Source organism: Halichoerus grypus, chromosome X (assembly GCF_964656455.1).
Source record: "Halichoerus grypus chromosome X, mHalGry1.hap1.1, whole genome shotgun sequence".
NCBI lineage: Eukaryota > Metazoa > Chordata > Mammalia > Carnivora > Phocidae > Halichoerus > Halichoerus grypus.
In genome coordinates, this window is record NC_135727.1 from 94,742,085 (window position 1) to 94,767,308 (window position 25,224).

Below are 25,224 nucleotides of genomic sequence, written 5' to 3' on the forward strand. Positions count from 1 at the left end.
TAATGGTGGAGCTTCAAGATGGTGGAGCTCTTATGCCTTGGGTGACTTACTCGTGTAGCACAGTCTCCTACTGAGTGTTACCGATTGTCTAATTTGAGTAGGAAATAATCTTTTGTTGTGTTCAGCTCCTGAGAATTTAGGGTTTATTCGCTACTGTGTCCTGACTAATCCACCCACCGTGGATAGGAACCTGAGTGAACTGAAAATTTAGCATGTAGGTTAGAATTATATTCTGGTTCCTAGGCAAACATTGAAGAAAAAGCTACTCTACTCCACAATGTAGGAAGTTTGTTAAGTAAACTGGGATTTTGCCGGGATCCCTCCCTTTCTTAAGAAGTATCCTTTGCTTATTTATAAATACAACCAGAAGGGGGCACCTGGGTGGCTCAGACGGTTAAGCATCTGCCTTTGGCTCGGGTCGTGATCCCAGGGTCCTGGGTTTGAGTCCCACATCGGTCTCCCTGCTGAGTGGGGAGCCTGCTTCTTCCTCTCCTTCTGCCTGCCACTACCCTGCTTGTGCTCTCTCTCTCCTGTCAAATAAATTTTAAAAAAATCTTAAAATAAATAAGTAAATAAATACAACCAGAGGAAGGCTTGGTCTTATTTTTTGCATATGTTCTTTCCAAAACACTTTTTTTTTTTTTTAAGAGGCTTAGTGCTTCCTGTGGCATCTGGCTTAACTGTGGGAAGATTTCCAGGGCCCGAAATCACCACTGTTTTTCTCTCTCAGGTATCTGAGGGATATCCTCTGGCTACCCTGTCCCTAAAGGGATGAAGCGTTTTTAGAAAAGAGGAGCAGAGAGCAGAGATAGACATTAAAGTTCTCGCTTCATTTGACTTGCCATTTCCTGAGAGATGTACCCAGAGGCCTTGGTCTTCCCCTGGAAAAGGCCACACTTTGCCAGCTTCCCGTCCCTGCCACTTGGCTTTTCAACCCTCAGGTTTGGCCTCTACTTGGAATTTGGGTCTGAATCCTCTCTCCTCGTCAAGAACACGACATCCCATTTCACAGGGAAAGACTTATGTCTGTGTTCAACACAGAGATGTGCCAGCTGGATCCTTCTTCAGTAAAGATTTACTGCCCAGGGGTGAGGAGAGCAGTCAGCAGGCAGCCTCCAGCTCTCTCAGCACTTCTAGGGCCGGCCTCATCAGCAGACAGCAGCCTTGTGGAGGCCAGGCCCTTCCAGGGCAGCCCACATCCAATGGCTGAGGGAGGCAGTGGTCTAAAGGCCATGCGGACAATTTTTTTTTAAAGATTTTATTTTTAGGTGCTCTCTCTACCCAACATGGGGCTTGAACTCACAACCCCGAGGTCAAGAGTCGCACGCTCTAGCGACGGAGCCAGCCAGGTGCCCCTTGGCGGGCAGTTCCATCTTCAGAGATTCCCTTTGGATTGAATGAGGCTGTATCGGGCTGCTCTGTAGCTCAGCTTCTTCTGCTCCCCCTTTCTTTCAAACCTGTTGATTGCTAATAAGCATCTTGCACCCCAAACTCTGTCACGACATCTGTTTCCAGAGAACTCACCCTGTAATAGGCTCTCTGGATCCTGTCTGGTTCCGGAATTCATCCACTAAGTATCCTGCATTATTCTGGGTAGACCTCGATGTTTTTCACTGGTTGGTTTGCAGGCAGTAGGGGGGCGGGGTAGGGGATGTGAATGAGTAGAGAGACCTACTGTTGTCCAAGAGGGTTGTCAGCCATAACAGCTCCATTGCTCAGCGACCTAAGCACCTCTTCTAAGTGCTCTCATTCATTTATTTTATATTATTTTTTTTTAATTTTTAAAAAGATTTTATTTATTTGACAGAGAGATAAAGAGAGAACACAAGTAGGCAGAGTGGCAGGCAGAGGGAGAGGGAGAAGCAGGCTTCCCGCTGAGCAGGGAGCTGGATGTGGGGCTCGATCCCAGAACCCCAGGATCATGACCTGAGCCGAAGGCAGCCGCTTAACCGACTGAGCCACCCAGGCGCCCCTCATTCATTTCTTTTAGAGGTCATACAATCCAAATCCGTATTTGGAGAAAATGGATTCCCCCAGTTAAGAATGGGCTGTCTGCTTTTAGAGACAGTGGAAAATGTGGGGCTTGGGGTATTATTGGAGAATAAAACAACTGCTATCATTCATATTTCTACTCTAATTCAGTGATTCAATTCTGCTATGGAAAAGAAAGTAATTGGGATGATGAAAGTCATAACAAGTGTTAAGCGTAAATAGCAAGCTAGAAGCTCATAAGACAATAGGCAAATTTCATAGGATGTGTTAAGTATAGATAATGAGTCATCACGTGAAACAGGCAGACAGAATATGTAAGAGGTTTTAAATTTAGGTAGTAAGTTAGTGTCTAAAAGATGTGTTAAGGGACACCTGGGTGACTCAGTCAGTTAAGAGTCTGCCTTCAGCTCAGGGCATGCTCCCAGGGTCCTGGGATCGAGCCCTGTATCAGGCTCCTGCTCAGTGGGGAGCCTGCTTCTCCCTCTGTCTGCTGCCCCCCCAGCTCTCTCTCTCTCTCTCTCTCTCTGACAAATAAATAAAATCTTAAAAAAATAAAAGATGTATTAAAAGAGAGGATAAATGGAATATATAATCGAACAGACAGGACTGTTCTTATGAATAGAGGGTGGTGTTGGAAAGATCAAGACCAAATCATGATCCTACTACCTCTGGTTAACAGTTATGTCACCCCTAAATTGGCCGCTCAGTGGTAACAGACATCCTGTAGAGTACAATTATGGCTTCATGTGTTCCTCCCAAGAAAAACAAATGAATCTCACAACTGTTGAGTAGGCTTATTGACAAACTATACCTATGTCCATGCGTGTTTGTCCCTGCATCTCTCCAGCTGAACAAGTGTATACCATTGGTCTCAGGAATCTTCAGTTTGTGGGCTGAAAGCCCATAATACATAGTTTGTAACTACACCATCAGTGGGGGAAGGCTGATGTGGGAGAGAGAGGGGAGAGAGAGAGAAATATTGAGGGAGAAAGGGAGAGAAGAGAAAAGGGGAACATTCTAAGGATTTAGATGTGTGGTCCTTCCACCCTGCTTGTATCCTATTCTAAGTGTATTAAGCTACCCTGTCTCTTCCCTCTCATTCCTCACTGTATTTTAAACTGATTTAATAAACAATGTATGTATTATTTATATCATAATTTGGTTTGTGAATTTTCCTGTTCTGTAACCTCTGGGATTCTGGGATGATGGGCACGATTGCATCAAAGTGATTTCCCACATGATAGAGTAGGTCACCATTATTTTGCTTTCTTACTAAGCAACTCACCACTCTTAACCGGCAATCACAAGAAAACACCACTAATATTTAATAGGAACTTTCTCTGCTTCGCAGGGAAGGACACTTGTTTTTGCTGCGGGTGGTAATGGTGTTTTTAAAATAGGTCCACACATCGTGGAGGCTCCTCCTTTCAAGATGTGGAGTTGAATTTCCTCCTTGTTGAGTGTCGGCTGGACTTAGATACTTACTTCTAATGAATAGCACGGCAGGAGTGATGCTATCCAACTTCCAAGGCTACGTCATAATGGCATTATGGTTTCCCCTTTGCTTCTCTCTGTCTTGGATCATTGCCTCTTGGGGAAAGCAGCTGCCATGTTGTGAGGACACAAGCAGCCCTATGGTATGACCCATCTGGTAGGAACTGAGGCCTTTGGCCAATGGCCCCATGAGTGAGCTTGGAGTTGGATCCTCCAGCCACAGGCTTTCCTTCTCTTTGAGTATAGGAAGACTTTAGCCCTGGCCAGCACCTTGATTATGACCTCAGGGCAGACCCTGAACCAGAACTACCCATTAGGCCGCTCTCAAATTTTTGACCCACAGGAACTTTTACATATTTGTTGTTTGAGGCCATCAAGTTTTGGGATTAGTTGTTATTCAGTGCTAGGTAACTCATACAATGATCCACTATGATGGAGAGCTGTGGATGAGGGGTTCTTACATATGAATATTCATGAGAAAGGGGTCCTTTGGGTCCTTCCAAAGTCTGGCTTTATCTTGTGAGACACAGAGAGCAAGGAAACCAGCAATTCATAGAGAATAAAGAATCAACATTTCCAGACTTTGTGGAATTGCTAGAAACTCTGCATTTAAAATAGTTTCATTTTCATAAGGCTGTGCCACCTTCATGATATTAAAAAAGCCTGGAATGATTTGCTTTGCCCTTTCTGTGTTTGAATGATAAATGATATCCCCCAAGGAGTCCCTGCCTCACCAGAGGCAAAAAACCTCCCATGGATTTAACACCTTACCACTGCTCCTCAAATTGGTACTTAACCTAAAATTGTATTTAACATAGCAAGACCCAAACCTGCCCATCCTTTTCCATGGAAAAAATACGTTTACTTAATTTAGTATTGGGTTTACGTCACGCTTCAGGGAACCTCAAAGATTCAATACTTGCAGCAAAACTGATTTGTAGTCCCACACAATTGAGTATATGTGCTTCTTGTTACCATGGCCTGTCTATCTTGTGGTAATGCCGAAGTCCTGTTTTTTTCCTGGTGAATGTGACGAAAGGTCCAAGGTGTTGGGGAGGAAGAAAGACTTTGGCTTTCAATGACTCTTTCCTAGTCCTACCTTTCCATCAAAGATTAGCTGAAAATAAATTTTGAGGGATGACCGTAAGCCTTGAATTTTTTTTAAGATTTTATTTATTTATTTGACAGAGAGAGAGAGAGTGAGCGAGCACACAAGCAGGGGGAGAGGTAGAGGGGGAGGGAGAAGCAGACTCTCCGCTGAGCAGGGAGCCCATGCGGGGCTCGATCCCAGGACCCTGAGATCATGACGTGAGCTGAAGGCAGACGCATGACTGACTGAGCCACCCAGGTGCCCCTCAGCCTCCCAGACTTTCTGAGGAAGGCTGCCAAGCTCTGACGAACTCCCGCTGGTTCACATCTTCTGCAGTAACTCCAAGCATCATTCGGCCTCCATGCTGCCAACGAGGGGAACGGGCCATTTTATAGTACTTGTAAACCTTGGTGGCATAAATATCTACTTTTGTGCTAAGATTTGAATACCCTTGCTGGTTTGTAGGTTCCTTGTGGGCTGCGTGGAACAAAGGAGAAAGCACAGACAGGCTTTGTAACCAGATAGATGTGGGCTGACATTCTGGTTCGGCTGCTTTACTAGAAGCATGACTCAGGCACAGGACATAATGTCCTCAAGCTTTGGTATTCATCACTAAAAAGAACATGGTGATTTTCGTTTCACAGTGGACTTGTAAGGGCTCAGTGAAATAACGGATGCTAACGATCTGTGACACGGTAGACACTCTTTTCCTTCTTCTTTTTTTTTTTTTTAAAGATTTTATTTATTTATTTGACAGAGACACAGCGAGAGAGGGAACACAAGCAGGGGGAGTGGGAGAGGGAGAAGCAGGCTTCCCGCTGAGCAGGGAGCCCGATGCGGGACTCGATCCCAGGACCCTGGGACCATGACCTGAGCTGAAGGCAGACGCTTAACGACTGAGCCACCCAGGTGCCCCAACACTCTTTTCCTTCTTTGCACCTTTATCCATCACTGTAAACCATCACCATGCCTCCTACTTACACATATTCCATAACATTTCATGGTGCCTACTATCGTGTTTCACAGTGAATAGTATATTTATTGAATTTATTCTTTTTTTAAAAATTTGTTTGTTTATAGTAATCTCTATACCCAACATGGGGCTTGAACTTAGGACCCTGAGATCAAGAGTCACATGCTCTTCCCACTGAGCCATCCAGGTATGCCTTGAATTTATTCTTTTTTTTTTTTTATAATATCAGTAACACTTTGGAGTTCCACAAGATCTGGTGGCATCAGAAATAGTCACCAAGTAACCAAATTACTGTGTGTGTGTGTGTGTGTGTCTGTGTCTAATTATACTACCTGATACATCCTTACCAGCACAAAACAAATCGGTTCAGACAGAGAATCATGGGAGTGGATAATTGTTTCCTTTAGAAACTGCTACTCGCCTGCCCCTTCCCCATGTCATCCAACTTATCTTTTAGAAACACATTTTGTTTTGTTAGAATATTCGTAAGCTCTTTATCATTGTTATCTGAATATCATTTTTTAAAAAGATTTTATTTATTTATTTGAGAGAGAGAGAGAGGGAGCACATGAGTGGGGTTGGGGGTGGGGGGTGCAGGGGCAGAGGAAAAGAGGGAGAAGCAGACTCCCCGCTGAGCAGGGATTCCCAACTCGGGGCTTGATCCCAGGACCCTGGGATCATGACTTGAGCTGAAGGCAGACGCTTAACCGACTGAGCCACCCACGTGCCCCAAAAGGAACCTTCTTAAAACAGATCATCTCACCCCCTAGCTTAAAGCTCTCCCTTGGCTTCTGTTTGTACCTGGGACAAAAAGCAACCTGCATCCCATGACCTTCAAGGCCCTGCCTCCCTTGGCCCTAGCCCTACCTCTACGCCAGTCGTGGGCCACTTGCCCCTGCTCGGTGTATTGCTGCCCTACTCGTTTTCACTTGCTCCATGTGCCCAGTGTTCCCACCCCAGGGGTTTCCGTGAGCTGTGGCAGAGCTCTGCCCTCCAATCTTGGCAGAGCTGGTTCCTTCTTTCTCGTAGGTCTCAGCTCAAATGCCATCTTCCCAGAGAAGCCTCTCCTGACAGCCCATTCCAAGGGAGATTTTTCCTTTCCACCTTATTCTCTGTGTTGGCCCCTTACTCCTCTAATGTGCAGCATCTATGACCACTTATCATTATTTTGATGTGTGTGTTGAACGGATTTGCCCTCTCTCCCCTACAAGTCTGTAAACTCCATGAGGGCAGGGAGCTTGTCTCATCCCTCATGATTATCCCAGCGTCCCTTGCATCTTATGGTGAATGATATAAAACATTAGCTTACCCTGTTTTTTTCCCCATTCATCGTATCTTTATATGATCTTCCTTCCATTTGTATCTGATGGATAAAGAATGAAGTTTTTGAGAGATTGGGAACAGTTGATTGATTTAGTCTGAGATATTTACCTTTTCAGTAAAAAGCTTTCACTGAGTTACCTAGGCAGCTTAGTGATGGAACTTGCCAATAAATAAGACCTAACCAAGAGGTTTTAAAACTCCTTTAGGGGCCTGAGCCTTGGTGGCTCAGTCAGTTAAGCGTCTGAGTCTTGACTTCGGCTCAGGTCATGATTTCAGGGCCATGGGATCGAGCCTGTCATGGGGCTCCATGCTCACTGTGGAGTCTGCTCCCCCTCCCTCCGCCTTCTCTCTCTCAAATAAATTTAAAAAATAAAAAAAAACTACTTTAAATATTAAGAAAAGCTACAGAATACACTGAGGCTGCGTAGCAGAGAATGTTAGCTTGAATACATCCCAAACTTGAGGCAGGAACCCTAAAACAAAGAGGGGTAAGTAATCTACCTTCTTAAGGAAGTAATTAGCTAAAAGCCGTCTAGCACAAAAATACTTCCACTTAGTAAAATTCCCACTAAGGTCTTTTACGGGGATCCTGTCATTAGATTATCATTATGAATCCTCAGTAGGAGTGCTTCAATACAAGGGTGTTAAAGATACTGCTAAGCACCATGAGGTCTGCTTAAGCAGGAACTCCAGCCCTCAAGAGAGACTGCCAACGAGTGTCAAAGGAGAACTCTGCCTATGAATCAGTCTGGTGGCATTTGTCCCAAATTGGCAGTGGAGTGGCAGATGGGCTTTCTTGAATGGAGCATTTGCAAGAGGAGAGAAAGGGCTAACGGTCTGTCCAGTAGCAAAGGTTTCTCCAGCAGTCGTCACATTCCTCCTGAGGCTCTCTAGATGGACTCTAGAATCCAGTTGATGCTGGAGGGCGTGGGAGTGAGACAGGCAGAGACAAGTCTCTCAGCGCTCTTTGTTCCCTCCCATCGTGCGCCTAGAAGTATTCCTCCTCATCAACGAAGCCATTTTCCAGAGTGTAAGTGTAGTCTGGGTGGGATGCTGCCTTATAGTCCAGAACTGACCATGGAGGCAGTGCAGCCGACCAGGGAAGACACACCCAGCTGTGGGAGGCTAACCATTGCCTTGCGGAGCGCGGTGCTGGCCAATGGTGGGTGTGTTGGGTTCCTTCATTTCTTTTCTTTTTTTTTTTTAAGATTTTATTTATTTGACAGAGAGAAAGACAGCCAGAGAGGGAACACAAGCAGGGGGAGTGGGAGAGGGAGAAGCAGACTCCCCGCTGAGCGGGGAGCCCGATGCGGGGCTCGATCCCAGGACCCTGGGACCATGACCTGAGCCGAAGGCAGACGCTTAAGGACTGAGCCACCCAGGCGCCCCGGGTTCCTTCATTGCTTTATTTTGAAATAAGTTCAGAGGAAAGTTGGGAAGATAATACAGAGTTCCTGTGTACTTTTTACCTCGCTACCTCCCATGTGAACATCTTACATAACCACATACATTTGTCAAAACTAAGAAGTCAACGTTGGTATAATCCTATTAACTAAACTACAGACTTGAGTAGGATTTCACCAGCTTTTCCCACAGTAGGCTATTGATGGCTAGGATTTTTTTTTTTTCTTTTGATGGCTAGGATTTTCTAATAGGAATACCTCTGAGCCAAAAGTCAAAAGGGAAGGGCGCCTGGGTGGCTCAGTTGGTTGAATGTGTAACTCTTGATTCGGCTCGGGTCTTGATCTCACAGTCATGAGTTTGAGCCCCAATTTGGGCTCTGTGCTGGTCATAGAGCCTACTTAAAAAAAAAAATTAAAGGGAGCACCTGTTTAATGAGATCAAAATGAGTCCTAGGTACCTGCAGCTCTGGAAGCCAGTCTATATAAAGAATGTAACCAAGCATCTTTAAAGTTTTCTGAATGTCCTCAAGGTAGGTACTTCTTCATTGTGTTGGTGTTTTGTTTAGGTACGCTGGCTCTTTCTCTACTTCCCTTTCTTCTGCTTGTTCTTTTCTTCTCCTGTCAACCCCTGGTCTTTGGGAACTAGTGGTCCAGTCGAGTAATAAAGTAGTGAACCATGAATTAGAGCAGAGTGTCAATTTTACTTGATCCTAGATTAAGATGAAACAGGAGCGTTTCCAAGTGTAGTCAATGTGTGGAAAGTGTAGCAAATTGCTGGGAGTTAAGTACTAGTAGAATGATTTAACAGACACAACATTGAATCCCGGCACTTTTGATTTTTTTTCCTCTATCTTGTTTTTTTTTTCTCTATCTTATTCTCAAATGAAATTAAATTTTTACATCGAAATCTTATCTCTGCCATTTATTTTTTATTTATTTTTTAAAAGATTTTATTTATTTATTTGACAGAGAGATACACAGCGAGAGAGGGAACACAAGCAGGGGGAGTGGGAGAGGGAGAAGCAGGCTTCTGCTGAGCAGGGAACCTGATGTGGGGCTTGATCCCAGGACCTTGAGATCATGACCTGAGCCGAAGGCAGATGCTTAACGACTGAGCCACCCAGGCACCCCTCTGCCATTTATTTTTTAAAGTTTATTTATTTTAAAGTTTATTTATTACACCCACATGGTTGTAATCTCTACACCCAATGTAGGGCTCAAACTCATGACCCTGAGATCAAGAGTCACATACTCTTGTGACTGAGCCAGCCAGGTGCCCCTGCCATTCAGCTTTAAACTAGAAAGCTCAGGCCTGATACTTAACTGCTTGGGCCAATAATAAAATTGGATCTGAGGAAACTTGTTTTGTAGAGATGCTCACTGCATGGGACAACCATAGATTAGGGATTCGAGATGCTCTTTCTATTATGGTTTCCTTCTCATTGGTTTCTTCACATGTCATTTCTTTTCTGAGTACAATTAATTTTCAGTGCAGGAGCTGTGAGTGTAATCAAGAGGATTTCTCAGGAACCACTCTAACAACTTCTCTTTTTAAAAAATTATTATTGGGGCACCTGGGTGGCTCAGGCATTAAGCATCTGCCTTCGGCTCAGGTCATGATCCCAGGGTCCTGGGATTGAGCCCCACATCCGGCTCCCTGCTCTGTGGGAAGCCTATTTCTCCCTCTCCCACTTCCCCTGCTTGTGTTCCCTCTCTCGCTGTGTCTCTCTCTGTCAAATAAATAAATAAAATCTTTAAAAAAATAAAAATAATAAAAATTATTATTTATTTTGGGGGGGAAGGGGAAAGGGAGAGGGGGTGAGAGTCTTAAGCAGACTCCACCCTGAGCACAGAGCCCAGTGGGGGGCTCGATCCCATGACCCTAAGATCACAACCTGAGCCGAAACCAAGAGTCAGACGCTCAAACTACTGCACCACCCAGGTGCTCCTACTCTAACAACTTCTAAAAGTGATTTATATTATATGTGGATTATCCTTGTCACAGTAGAGCTTATCTTGAAATTGGTGCTCCCTGGCTTTCTTCTTGGCATTAAGACTTGCCTCAAGTGGATCAGGGTCTTGACCCATTGCCAATAATAACTTTACATTGTGTGGTGCTGTACAGCTCACAGAGTGTTCCCACTTTTGTTCTCATTTCGTCTTTAGGCATCTTTTAAGTCTCTCTTTTTTTCAAGATTTATTTATTTATTTTAGAGACAGAGAGAGGGCTCGTGAGCAACATGAGCAGGGGGAGGGGTAGAGGGAGATGGAAAGAAGAGTGAATCTTCAGCGGATTCCCCACTGAGTGTGGAGCCCGACGTGGGGCTCGATCCCAGGACCCTGAGATCATGACCTGAGCTGAAACCAAGAGTTAGACGCTCAACTGAGTGAGCCACCCAGGCGCCCCTCTTCTTGAGGCATCTTGAAGTGGGATCCCTACTTCCTAACTCCAACAACTGAAGCTTTGGAGGTGTAGTTGCCCAAGGAGAGTTAGTGTGTGACCGAGCTGGGGTGAGACTCCAGAATTATTTACTTTTCCTAGCCAAGCGAGTTCTTGGTCTTGACTCAGAATGAGCAGAAGATACAGCAGTACTGCTCCCCACCCTCCCCATGGGTCACGAGTCTTTGTGTGCTTGCTCATCTCTGACAGTAGACATGGCCTCAGATTTCCAATAATGTTCAAATGTCAGTGACTTTCAAATGTAATTTGTCTTTGGCTCTGAAATCAGTTGGCCCAAACTAATCTAATAACTTGGGGCTTTCTTTGTTTAATCAAATTGTCAGACAGGCGATAATAAAAGATTTTCTCCAATTGCCAGCAGGGGTTAACTCTATTACTTCATCTGCTTCTAGTGGAAGTTTTGCTGCTGTAGAAAAACTAGAAAATCGAGTTCTGTTCTAGTCTGATTGACCCTGCCTTTACTCAGCTCTTGTTCAGTCACCTTGATAACTCTCTCCTAGTGTAACTTTTTTTTTTTTTCCACGTAAGAGTTTGCCTTTGTAATATGCTTAGGACTCAAGAGAAAGCATTTGATCTTGGGTTTCTTCATCTGCAAAGCACTGATGACCTCCGTTTTTCCTGCTCTTAGTCCTCTTAGAAATTTTTTGCCCTCATCAGAGTTAGAGGAAGACTTAATTTTCATGAAACACTTGGCAGGCAAATTATGGGCAGTCGAAAGGCCTGGCTTGGATGTGATACGGTAAAAATTCGCCTAGATCGAGGAGGTAAAAATCTGCCTTGTCATCCAGCAACTTGGGATAACAGATACAGATGAAGCCAGCTGCAAATGATCAGGAAACAATATTTTTTCGCCAGGTCATTGCCGCTGCGAGATATAAGAACGTTTTTTTTTTTTTTTTTTTAAAGCAAAAGATGGAAATTTCTTGTTTATTTCATGATGCTACCGTTAATATAAAAGCCTGACAATGATAATATAATACAAAAAGAAGGAAGGAAAGAAGGGAGAGAGGAAGAGAGGAAGGAGGGAGAAATGAAGCTATAGAACAGTATCCCTTAATTGCAAATAGACTCCAGCAATGTATCAAAAGAAAACACAGTACGACTGAAGGACCAGTGTGGTTGAAGATCAGTAAATCTATTAACCTAATCCATTAAAGCTACAGACTAAAGGGGAAAAAAAACCCATATGATTATAACATGTACTGAGAAAGCATTTGATAAAATATAGCCAGAAGTCCTTTGAGTGACTACTTCTTTTCTACTCACTGAGAAACTTTGTTCTCTTTGTTCAGCCCATCATTTACCTAAACTCCACTTCTGCCCCCCAAACTCTATAATAACTACCTTTTCCTTTGGTGGGAAATGCCCCATAATTCCTCCGTTGTTTGTTCTCACTTGCTGCAAGGGTCTACAAACCTGACCCTCAGACAACAGGTTTGCCCCAGGTGCTTTGAAGCTGATTGAACTAAGGTAGGGGAAGAAAAGGTTTTCCTTCTACCCTTCAAGGACTTTCTGCTGGTTTAAGAATTAAATTGACAGGAGACAGTTTAACAGGAGGAAAAAAAAAACCCAAAGTTTTTTTTCGTGTGCATGGAGGCCCAATAATGAAATTGAGACCTAAAGAAATGACCAAAGACCAGGCATTTTTTGCACCTTTTAGGCAGAGATGATAAATCTGGGAGGAATTGACAGGACAAAGAAAACTTTGAGAGTGTGCAAAATCAATAAAAGGAAATTTCACTTAGAATGGACTCGGGAGGCCAGCAGGGGGCGCTCTCATACCCTACGACTCACTGTCAATTGCAGACCCAATGGGAAGAGCGAAACCTAGCACCTGGGTTCTACTTTACTGATATGGAGGAGGATGAAAGGCTCCCCTGTCCCCCTACCGCCCCCAAAGCCCAGGCAGTGAGAGTCACGACTCAGCCAATGAAAAGCGACTATCCTTTCAACTCCCAGTTTACTCCAATGAACTTTTTATTTATAACAACCTTCAAAACTTCCCCCTTTCCTCTATAAAAGAGTATTTCTTTCCTTTGTTCCATGGACTTACCTATGGTTTTACTGTAGCTTGCTTGTCTCAGATTGCAATTCTCTGCTATTCCCGAATAAAGCCATTTTTGCTGGTAAAATAACTGACAGTTTTATTTTTAAGGTTAACAGGAGCTTCAATTAGTAAGGAATTCAAAACAGAATTTGGGCTGGAGTAGTAAATTAGTAAAAAGTAACAAGAGTTGTTTATATAGACTTCTCAGCTCTAGATTTCCTATCTCTGGTGAGACGGATGTCTCTTTACCTCTTGATATAGGGAGGGCACCTTTCATATGGGAGTTTTATTTCTTGCTTTCTGGAGACAGAGGTGGGCAGGGTCAGAGTGTTCTTTTTGCATTGGCTGCTTCTTAAGTAACTTTTATTTAAAACAATATTTCGGGGCCCCTGCCTTCTGCTCAGGTCTTGATCCCAGGGCCCTGGGATGGAGCCCCACGTCGGGCTCCCTGCTCAGTGGGGAGCCTGCTTCCCCCTCTGACCCTTCCCCCTCTGCCTCTGCCCCTGCTCTTGCTCTCTCTCTCACTCACTCTCAATATCAAATAAATAAATAAAATCTTTAAAAAAATAAAACAGTATGTCAAATATAATATGTCAATGTGGCACATTTTGGTGTGGCCTGACCTTGGCCCCTACAATAATGGCCAATGTGTTGGTTGATTTTCTTGGGGGAAAAAAAAATTGTTCTCTCAAAAAGCACCAGTGCAAGACTCTTCTTGAAGGAGAGAGAGAGCGGAGTGTGTCAGATGTTGGCTGTTGTGGGTTGTTTTGTAAGTTGCCTGTGGCCAAAATGTAGCTCAGACTGCTCATTTGAAAGCAGTTCTTCCCCAGGTGTGCTCCCAACCCCTGGCCCCATTGCGGGTTCACCACCAGCTTCGTCTTCCAGTTGAGAATAAGGAGGAAATCAAAGACCTCTCTGTTGGCTTCTAGATGCAGGTTTCTCTTAGAAAATGGCATTCTTCACCAAACTGCTCAGTGTTTGCTAGAACCTAATGAGAATCTTCCATCATCAAGTGAGTTAATCTTTGGAAGGACAGCTTCATTTGTGACACAGAGCACTGTTGAAAAACAGCCTGGCCTGATTTTTGACCAGTCTTTCCTTGGCCACAAACCACTTGTGCCCTGTGCCCGTGAATGTTAAAAAGCTAAAGTTCACGGCTTGCAATCCCTTTGGTTTTCTATTTCTGTTCTGCCTTATTTCTCATCCTTAGGTCCGAAAATTTGGGAAACAAATGAGAAAACTTAACTGCTTTTCTTTTTCTTCAGTAAGTCTCTCTAAAATACTCTGATTCAGACTTCACTTTTTACCCCCAAGTGACTGTTTCCCTTTTTTTTTTTAAAGATTTTATTTATTTATTTGAGAAAGAGAGAGAGAAGGAGCAGTGGGGAGGGGCAGAGGGGGAGAGAGAAAGAGAGAAGCCGACTCTCCACTGAGCAGGGAGTCCAATGTGGGGCTGGATCCCAGGACCCTGAGATCATGACCTCAGCTGAAGGCCGACCACAGCCGAAGGCAGACTCTCAACCGACTGAGCCACCCAGGCGCCCCCACAAGTGACTGTTTCTAACTCTTAAAACTCCCATATGCTATTATAAACTACCCAAGCAACCAGTTGTGGAGAAAAATCGAATCTCAAGTCACAGAATTGGGTCCTATCCTTTAAGGTGTTCGGGGCCTGCCCTTTGCCTGCAAGGACTTTGACTTTGCTTTTATCTTACTGTGTTACCTGGCACATGTTTCTTTCCTTCTCAGTTTAAAAGTCCGTGAAAGGGTGAATTGTTTCATTCTGTGTGCCTGAGCTTCGTTAGACCCTGGAATTTTGCCGGACTTCTGTTTGTTTTCCGGGTGCAGCTTTGCTCTTTGGCGGTTTGCCCAGCTGCACGGCCACTCCTTAACACGTGAGGGCGCTGTGCGGCTGCCTTTCCCCTTGAGTCTCTCTGGGCCTCCCGGAAAGAGCTACTCTTGCAGGCAGTTGTGGGTAATATTAAGCCATCAGCACTTTCGTCTCACGACAGGGGCTGAGTTCTGCTGTAGCCATGTTGTGTTAGACCTGGGGGCTGAAAACCAGTGGGGGAACCCTTAGGGATAGAAGAGGCCTATGGGGTAGGATACCGGTGAGGGTGTGGAAAGCCTGGTTGGTTGTGGAGCTGAGGGTGCCTGGTAGGCCCGAGTGGCTCCACAAGAGGGCCAGATGCTGATGGAAGCCGAGGGAGGGCTGGACCCGCGAGCACCTCGTGCTGTGTCAGACTTGAATGTAAGAAATCTTAAAGGCCAATGGCTGGTTCCAAAGTCAAGTTGCCAAATCTGATGAAGGATAATGCACTCTTTTCACAAGGGTGATTAGTCCAGAAAGCCAGGAAGTCGTGAGCAATAGAGCCTGTCGATGTGAGGAGACTAAGTGACTGGGGGCTGCTGGGAACTTCTAGGTCCTAGGATACTGGGGAGGAGTCGTCTCCCCCAGGTACTGTCTCTCTGGTGAGCATTCACTGGTAGATGCCAGAGGGATAGAAGCTGTAGTTGGTGTGGAACTGTTTTGGGGCTGAGCAATTACCCCCTAAAGTGGAATGGGCGCAACATTCATGTTTGTGGGAAACAAAATGGCATGGGTATTCCTCAAACCCCACTAATGTACCTTAGATGCCTGGGGGTGATGGGGGAGGAGATATAGGTACAGACACTTTTTTTTAAGATTTTAATTTAATTTTATTTGACAGAGCGCGTGCATGCGTGCATGAATGGGGCAGGGGCAGAGGCAGAGGAAGAAGCCAACTCCCCACCCAGCAGGGAGTCCCCCCATGCGGGGCTGGATCCCAAGACCCTGGGATCATGACCTGAGTTGAAGGTGGGCACTTAGCTGACTGAGCCACCTGGGCACCCTTAGGTACAGACTTTTGAAGAGCCTTGAGCTTATCCTCAAAATATGACTTGGACTGGAAATGAAGTGGTTTAGTCCACAAGTGGTAAAGTTTTGCTAAGCAAGGTGGTGGTGGCTAGGGTCAATGTGGTACCTGTGTTAAGTCTGAAATAGGCCATTTCTTTGAAGATGTCCGAAAGGCTATTGCCAGGATAGCCATGAGAAAATTCATACAAGAGCCAGAGATGTTCAGAGCTTGGACGAATACCAGATCTTCATGTTCCTACGCCCTGTTCTCAGCCAAATTCAGGTGTCACAAAGAGTTTCTCAAAGGTTACCTATTCTGTCAAGTATAATCACGAAGGATCTCTTTATTCCAGGTGTGTCAGAAGGAAGAGGTGAGCGCAAGCCTCTTGGAGCTATTGACACTACCTGAAACAAGATCCTAAGGAGCCTACTGCTCAGGTAAATTGCCCTAATTTCCTCCATAGCCTTGCATTTTTTTCTTTGCTTTGGGTGTGCATCCATTTGTTGTTCAAACCAGGTTGTTCTCTCCAGTTTTAGTAATAGCTGAAAGCCCTTCCTGAAGGCTGGCAAGGCTAGGGGTATCCCGGAAGTATAGTTTAATGAAGACCTATGACCTTCAGATGTGAAAGATCAAGAGCAATTAAAGGATGGGTAATGCTTTGATCTTTTTTTTTAAGATTTTATTTATTTGACAAAGAGAGAGCAGAGTGAGAGAGAGAGAGAGAGCATGAATGGGGCAGGGAAGGGCAGAGGGAGAGAGAGAAGCCGACTCCCCACTGAGCAGGGAGACCGACACGGGGCTGAATCCCAGGACTCCAGGATCATGACCTGAGCTGAAGGCAGATGCTTAACCGACTGAGCCACCCAGGCGCCCCTGAAGAATTTTTTTTAAGGATTTTATTTACCTGAGAGAGAGAGAGAGTGAGAGAACAGGAGGGAGGGGCAGAGGGAGAGGAAGAGAGAGAATATCAAGCAGACTCTTGATCTCATGACCCCGAGATCATGACCTGAGCTGAAACCAAGAGTCAGATCCTTAATTGACTGAGCCACCCAGGTGCCCTAAGAATTTTGAATAAGGAGAAAAGTGGAAGAAAATAGGCAAAAGGGCTGGATTATGTAGAGTCTTGTGGGCTGTGGTAAGGAGGTGGGAATTTCCTTTTAAGTATACTGTCAAGTCATTGGGAGGGTTTAAGTGGGGCATGCTATTTGACCTACATGGTAGAAAGGTCACCCTGACTTGTGCAGGGGTAACAGTGGAACGGGACCAGTGGGGAGGATTTGGCACTAGTCTGTCAGATGGTGGTAATCCAGGCAGACGTGATGATTGGTAGTGAGAAGTGGATCTAAATTTGAAAACTCTGAAGCATGAACTTCCATGACTACTGATGGATTGATTGTGGCATGAGTGTTGAATCAGGGTAATGCAAATTTTTTCCCCAACAACTGGGTGGTTGGTGACATTGGCTGAGATGGGTAAGGCTGTGTCTGTTTTGGGGGGTATTGCATGGGGATCCTGGAGTTTTCTTTGGAATGTGTTGATTCTGATATGCCTACATATGCAAAATGGCATCCTACAAACTCACTGAGGTCAAGGGCATCATTTATCTTTGTATCTTCAGCAGGCACTAAAATGGGAGAAATAACTATTTCTTTTTTTAAAAAGATTTTTTTTTTTAAAGATTTATTTATTTGACAGAGACACAGCGAGAGAGGGAACACAAGCAGGGGGAGTGGGAGAGGGAGAAGCAGGCCTCCCACGGAGCAGGGAGCCCGATGCGGGACTCGATCCCAGGACTCCGGGATCACGACCTGAGCTGAAGGCAGATGCTTAACCGACTGAGTCACCCATGCGCCCTTAAAAAGATTTTATTTATTTATTTGAGAGAGAGAGAGAGGGAGCATGAGTGGGGGGGAGGGGCAGAGGGAGAGGGAGAAGCAGGCTCCCTGATGAGCAGGGAGACCATCGAGGGGCTCCATCCCAGGACCCTGGGATCACGACCTGAGCCGAAAGCAGACACTTAACCAACTGAGCCACCCAGGCGCCCCAAAATAACTATTTCTGCCCACGCACCATGCCCTGCAGTAGGAAGCCCTCTCCTCTCCATCCTTTGTTTTCAGATTATCTAGTTTTCCTAGTGTGTAAACTTTCATTCTTTCTTGACTCATTCTTCTTGTCTCTGAGACCACGGGATAGGGACCTTGTCAATTAAATCGTGGTGGCTTCTTTTCACTGTATTTGAAGTATCTATATGTATCGTCTGTGAGTCCAGATTCTGGGGCTTCCCTGAGGAATCGGCCCATAACTCCCAGCTGCCCTAGGCACAGAGCTAATGAACCCAGGATTGTCATGCTTTGCTCTATAAGTTTTTTGTTGTTGTTGTTTTTTTGTTTGATTTTTTTTTTTTTTTTACTTGAGTGGGAGCATTCAGTTAGATGCCTTCAATCCCAGGGACATTGGCTTCTATTTCTACTATCTGACTTAGTTGGAAAAACTCCTCTTCCTTACATCCATAAGACAGCAGTGAAGACGTACAGACTAGCATCATGTTTGCTACCCATAGTGGTGGTGCTAAAAAAGGTGAGAGATTTTTCTGAAAAATCACATGTAGCTCTGCAGACATTGCCATTTTGGGCTGATAGAAGAATCTGCTTTACAGACTTGCTTGGAATCATTACAAACAAGCTATCTCGGAAATAGCTATTTGGTTGCATCTTTAAAGGTGAAAGACTTTTCATGTAGAAGAGCTTCAACTTCTCCTTTGCTCCCAATCAAATTGGCAATATTGGCCATTCCAGTATACAACATGAGATCGAGGTTGGAAAAATCCAGAAGCTCATTGTCACTAGCTATATTTTGGTATAACATTAAGAAAAAAATGCCGTAGTGCCCCCTCCTGCCCTTCGGAAGGTTATGTTCCCCTGTGCAGTTGGCAGCAAGGGCTTGGTTTCTTTTTCCCATGGACCAGTTTGGCAGTCTGAGATCTGTTCAGAATCCTGTGTCTAAAGGTCTAAATAAAACACATGGGATTTCAAAGAAAAGAATTTGAAAGGTACCGATTTTAAAACAAGCTTGTGATAGAAAAATATGTGCCTGAATGCATTAAATAAGAAGATAGTACAGTTTATTTATTTTTAAAATTTTATGTATCTAACTAATCTCTATGCCCAGCGTGGGGCTTGAACTCCTGACCCCTGAGATCCGGAGTCTTATGCTCCTCCGACTGAGCCAGCCAAGTGCCCCAATACAGTACGTTTTAAGCAGAGGCAAATTAAAGTTGAAAGACACCAGTGTGAAGGCTGCTTAGCTTGAATCACAACATTAAATTGGGGTGGTCTTTGGATAAGACAATATGCATGTCCTATTGGACAACCAATCAGTTCAAATTTTCTTGTTTTAATGGACTGCAGGGTTGAAAAATCTCAATTTCACAAATTGTTTCCAAAGGAATTAGAGCTTCTCTAATTCATATTGCAGGGTAAAAACACTTTTTCTCCAAGGTTTTTTGAGTTAAATTCCAATTGTATTAAAGCATTCACACTAAGATCAATAGGCTCTTTTACAACTCAACAATAGAGAAATAACCCAATTAAGAAATGGGCAAAGGATTTGAATAGACATTTCTCCCAAGAATATATACAAATGGCTAATAAGTACATCAGCCATTTGAGAAATGGAAATCAAAACCCCAATGAAATACCACTTCACACCCACTAGGATGGCTGAAATTAAAAAAAAAAAAAAAAGACCACAACAAGTATTAACAAGGATTTGGAGAATTGGACCCTCATACATTGTTGCTGGGAATGTAAAATGGTGTCACTGCTGTGGAAAACAGTCAGTTCCTTTAAATGTTCAGTATAGAATTACCGCGTGACCCAGCAATTCCACTCCTAGGTGTATATCCAAGAAAACTTAAAGTATCTGTCCACACAAAAACCTGTACATAAATGCTCATGGCAGCATTTTTCATAATAGCCAAAAAGTGGAAGCAACCCAAATGTCCATCAAGTGATAAATGGATAACCAAAACTTAGCATATCTGTACTGTGGAATATTATTCACCAGTAAAAGGGATAAACCTTGAAAACATCATGCTAAGGGAAAGAAGCCAGTCACAAAAGGCCACATCTTCTGTGTTTCCACTTGTAGAGACAAATCCAGGAAAACAGAGTAGATTAGTGGTTGCCAGGGGCTCGGGGGTGGGAGGAATGGGGAATGATTGCTAATGGGTATGGGATTTCTTTTGGGGGATGATAAAATGTTTGGAAATTGGTGATGGTTACACAACCTTGTGACTCTGCTAATAAACCACTGAATTGTATACTTAATTTTTTAATTTTTGAATTAAATCTCAAAGCCATTATTTAAAAGGAAATTAATAGGTCATCTTTGGCTAGGCCAAATTCTTTGATATACTTTCAGATTTAAGAAAAGATTATGGACCCATGGTTTAAGTTTACCACCAAGAAAACTCCTTTTGAAAGAGTTGTGCAATGTTTCCAAGTATTAGCAGCTGTCTTTTGTCAAAGAAATAGAATTTTGAATTGCAGCTTCATCTTGGTTAAGAACTTCTAGCATTCCGGTAATGTGGCCTTCTGTGCCTTCCTGGAAAAATTGTTTCCATGTGATTGGTTTTCATGCAGAAATTATTCTTTTTTAATGTGGGGTATTTCCACAGAATAATATATGAATACCCTTCCTAAAATAACTCGTATTACTCTGGTGCATGTCTTTACTTCTTAACTGTGCAAAAAGGGGCGTTTGGCCAACTCAGTTGATAAACTCTTGATGTTGGGGTCATGAGTTCAAGCCCCATATGTTACACACATACACACCTACACACACACAACTCACACACACATACACAGTTGTGTGCAGAAAAAGAGTATAAGAAGAAAAACATGTGTTATTCAGCACATTTACACCATGCATGACCTCTATCAGTGCATAATCTGTTAAAATGTATTAAATTTACCTCAACAGTCAGATGTGTTTGAACTTGCCTAGTCTATCCTTATAGTCAATGTACTGTCTGTTAGAAAAGTCCTGCTGACTCGTGGGGAGTTGTATTTTCATTTGAGAGTGTTAGTTTTGCAAAAACTGAATGAGAATGACTCCCCACCTTCCATGTATGGATTGAAAAGTAATTGTAGATAGGGATTACTGGAAAGCAACATGGCAGTCTTGGTCAGCCATGAAATGGCTTTCTATTTCATTCTTTAGTAGCTGAAAATCTGCTCAACCCAGCATTGGGCAACTGCCCAGCTGCTTTGTACTAATATCTGCAGGCACAAAGATAGTGATCATGTGACATCTGGTGGCTAGTCTAATTACTATCGTAATTTTGAGGTGGTGATAAACACAGATTTGAGCTCTGCAGCAGGGTGATATGGAATGAAAATAGCTCATTTCTATTGTGACAAATTCATGGATTCTACGAATGGTGCGGTGGTTTGAGTATATGAGCTGAAAAGAGTGCTAAATTTAAGTTAGAGGTTAATAAAAATAAAGCTGAATGCTTTCCCAAATTAAGATTCCATGGATATTATAATATTTTGGGTCCTGAAATTAAGAATACCTACAGTAAAAGAGAGATTGCGTATTTGGGCCTACAGCATGTGGATGGGGGTGACCCCTACTCTGGCAGTGTATTTTATAAAGGCTAATTAATCAGATAAGTTATTGTGTCAGGCCTGGGATCTAATTACATGTTTTCAAAGGCTCTATGACCTTGGGAAAGATCTCTGAGACCCCTTTACTGCATTAAAACAATAACAATAAAAAGTTATGTTTTGAGGTCATTATAGATTCATGAGAAATTACAAAAATAGAACAATGTCTCATGTACCCTTCACCCTCTTACCCTAGTGGTATCATCTTATTTAACTCTAGTCTAGGGTCAAAGCCGGGAGAGGGACATTGGTACAATTCTTTTTCACTAGAGCACTCGGGATTTGATGGGCATCCTGTGCTTACTTGGCTGCAGCCTTGGACTTGCCCAATCTTTGGGTGGAACTTCGTCTTCCCCAAGAGGCAGGGAACAGCTGAAAGCAAGTAGTTGTGCCCCAAATAGAGCTCCCTGGGGCCTTGAGAAAGCCTGCCGCCTGCTTCCAAGATGTCCTATGAAAACGGACTGCTTAAATTTCTTGCTTTACTGACTTAAGTTCTGGTTCCTGTGACAGCCTGAGCTACTATCTTCTGGAGCATGAATTGCTCAGTAAGACTTTTCTAATATCTAAGTATATGCCAAGTAATACCTGGCAGCCTGTCCAGTCATTTGGCTTTGTATAGGGCAGGCAGAGACCTCAGGTGCCATTCTGAGTACCCTCTCCTTCATGTAGCACCACCAAACATTTGTTTTGCCTTGGTAAACACTTCATATGCCAGCATCGAAATTCAGTATATTAGTCTGTCTCAGCTACTGGACATAATAACTCTTGAGAGGCAGGGGACCATCGTAGTCATCTCTCTCCTTGTGTGTGAAAGCTACTTGAGGTCTGTGGGAATGCAGAGATGTATATTAGCAGAAAGCCAGAGTTGGGCCTTTCCTGTGTCTCTTTTTTCTTTTTAAAGATTTTATTTATTTATTTGAGAGAGAGAGAGTGAGCGAGAAAGCAGAAGTGGGGGGGAAGGGAGAGGCAGAGGGAGAAGTAGACTCCCCCCCACTGAACCACCCAGGTACCCATGTGTCTATCTTCTGAAGGAATATAATCCTTTTCAACTGCTTAAAGTATCTTCTGAGGGGGCACCTGGGTGGCTCAGTCAGTTATGCATCTGCCTTCGGCTCAGGTCGTGATTCCGGGGTTCTGGGATCGAACCCTGTATCGGGGTCCCTGCTCATTGGGGAGCCTGCTTCTCCCTCTCCTTCTGCCCCTCCCTGCCACTGGTGCGCTCTCTCTCTTTGTCTCTCTCTCAAATAAATAAATAAAATCTTTAAAAAAAATCTCCCGAAGCTGTTTGACCACATTTTCCAGATACCCTCGGGAATCCAGGCTGTGGCTGTGTTGTCCCATCCACTTGGTGTGACTATGACTTTTAACTCAGCTGGAGAAATTTGAGGGTGGGCTTGAAAGATGTGAGCGTGGTGGCCACATAGGCATGATGCTTAAACAGTCGCGTAGTTCATATTAAATGGGCCACGTGAGCCCGCCTAGGAAAAGTCCACTGAATGAGCCCTAGAAAATGGTATTAACCTTTGCCTGGGGGAGACTCTCCACTGAGTATTCCTGCGTCCTTTCCCGCAGCTCTTGGTGTTCCCTTTGTGAACCAGCAGCCTTCTCGCAAGGAGCCACATGGTACTTTCAGGTGTTCTGAGATTGTGCTTTGATCTAGGGCTTGCCATTTCTGTTTTTGTGATCTCTTTTGAGATGACCGGAGGCCAAACTCCTCTGCTGCCTTTGGTATTAATCATGCTGGTGAGAGTAGACCACCAACACTGAGCCCTTGTTTCACTTCTGTGAGATCACGGGATCCTGTGTCAGTGCTGTAGATTGGAAAGCCATGTCTGATTCATTGGTGAGTCTGACACTAGCTAAGCCAGCATTCTCCTAATGAAGGATGATGAACCTATTAGCTTTGTTCCACGAATAAACATTTGATATCCTTGTTCTTTCTTTTTTTAAGGATTTTATTTATTTATTTGAGAGAGAGAGAGAGCACCAACAGGGAAGGGGCAGAAGGAGAGGGAGAAGCAGACTCCCCACTAAGCAGGGAGCCCAGTGCGGGGTTTGATCCCAGGACCCTGGGAGCATGACCCGAACTGAAGGCAGGTGCTTAACCGACTGAGCCACCCAGGCGCCCCATATATCCTTGTCCTTTACATCAACTTGGTTCCTACTGGTACAAAATCGTAAAGGACATTACTGGTAGGATGAACATCCTGCCAGAATACTGTTATTTTCCTTAGTGCTGATCATTTTGAGTTAAGGATACTAAAAAGTACTACTGCATTTTAGTGCTTTTCCAATGCCAAGTGAATATTGGTGTGAGTGCCAAAAATTCGTAAGGTCTCTGCAAAAGCATTGTAACCTATTTTTTTTTTTTAATTCCAATAGTTCTAGGTCCCAAGGTAGTAATAGTTAACTCATAAGAGGATGATGACCTAATTAGCCTGTTGGTATTCTGAATGTATTGGACACACAATAGTGCTTTACAAATAACTAGTCCTCCAAAGCAAGGTTTACCATTTACCCAAGTAAAAAATGTCTAGGCAGTCGGTAGTTTAAAGTCTAGGAAGAATTAAAATACAAATTAAGAGTTGGGAAGAGGGCTCTCTAGCCCTCATGCGGAAAATCTTGGTACCAAACTGAGGTTTCATGTCCATGCATCTCCCATTTCTGAGTCCAATTTGTTCCTGAAAACGTGCTTATAGCAAAATTTGGAAATGAAAGATCGATTACTTCAAATGGGAAAAATATGTTATCATTCCATCCCCAAATCCTAATCTGTTTCCCCCAGTTCCACTAAAAACAAAATAAAGCAAAGTCCTGAATACTTGTAACAATTCATAAAGGATTTGTATGTAATAGCATATTCAACTGCTATTTCTAGTTACTGCACATCTAATGAATCCATTAGCTAGGTGTACTTATTTTCGGGGTTCAACAAATATGAGTTGCTTTCCTTCTACATCACAACAAACATCTAGGAGGAAGATGCATAAGACCTGGCATTATTTCCCATAGGCTTCTTTTAAGTAGGCTTCACGCCCAATGTGGGGCTTGAACTCATGACCCCGAGATCAAAAGTCACAAGCTCTACTGACTGAGCCAGCCAGGCGCCCCTCCCATAGATTTCTTGCCCTAGCCCTGCAGACTGCACTCTCTTGGCCTCTGTGGACGCTGGCTCCTGGCTGGGTTTGGCCAATGGGAGACATTGGTAGGAGATCAAAGATGGGCAGGTGGGGAGAAGCACCTCCCCTCTCGTTCTCTGCTTCAGGTGCTCCTTTGGCAGCGGTTCTGTCTCTTCCTGAAACCTACCTCTGGCTGTAGTTTCAGCTTCTGCCAGCTGACCTTGACCTCTGACAATTTTCTTCCTTTCTCTTGATCTTCTAGGCTAACGGTTGTTGTTGGTTCCCGGGTTTGCTCCTCTCCAGGTTCCTTCTCCACTCTCTTTGCTTCTCATTTCCTCTACCATTTGGGTGGACAGTTCACTGTCAAATTCCATCCACTGTAAATACTTGAAGTGGCTTCCATTTTCCTGTTTAGACTAATGTGCCCTCTGCTGCTTGGTGTTCATAGATGAGAAGGTGTGAGCCTGTGAAGGAATGAGTGAGACAGTAAATGCCTGCAGTTCAACCACGTCTGAATCAAAGGAACTAATGAACAGTCTTTTGTTTTCTTGGCGCTCAAGCACTGCGAGTAGATGGGGGTAAACCATCACTGGAACCATAAATAAAGTGACTGACATTGGACAATTGTTTGTATTTCTTTTGCTTGCAGTGACACTGCTCCTGATAACAAGATTGCATTTATAATTGCATCTTGGAATGTGTTGATTCTGTTTAGGTCATGATTACATAGAACTGATTGCTGTTGAAAATAAATCCTAACAATTTGGCATC

The 25,224-nt window shown here is 43.9% G+C and overlaps 1 long non-coding RNA gene across 1 annotated transcript in view; it reads left to right on the forward strand.

Moving 5' to 3' along the window:
- The first annotated feature begins 14,774 nt into the window (after positions 1–14,774).
- LOC144380465 (uncharacterized) overlaps positions 14,775–25,224 on the forward strand; it is a 30,205-nt gene continuing 19,755 nt past the window's right edge. The window contains exons 1-2 of the long non-coding RNA XR_013444624.1: positions 14,775–15,034; positions 16,015–16,099. This is a non-coding gene — a long non-coding RNA (uncharacterized LOC144380465). The remainder of the gene's footprint in view (positions 15,035–16,014; positions 16,100–25,224) is intronic.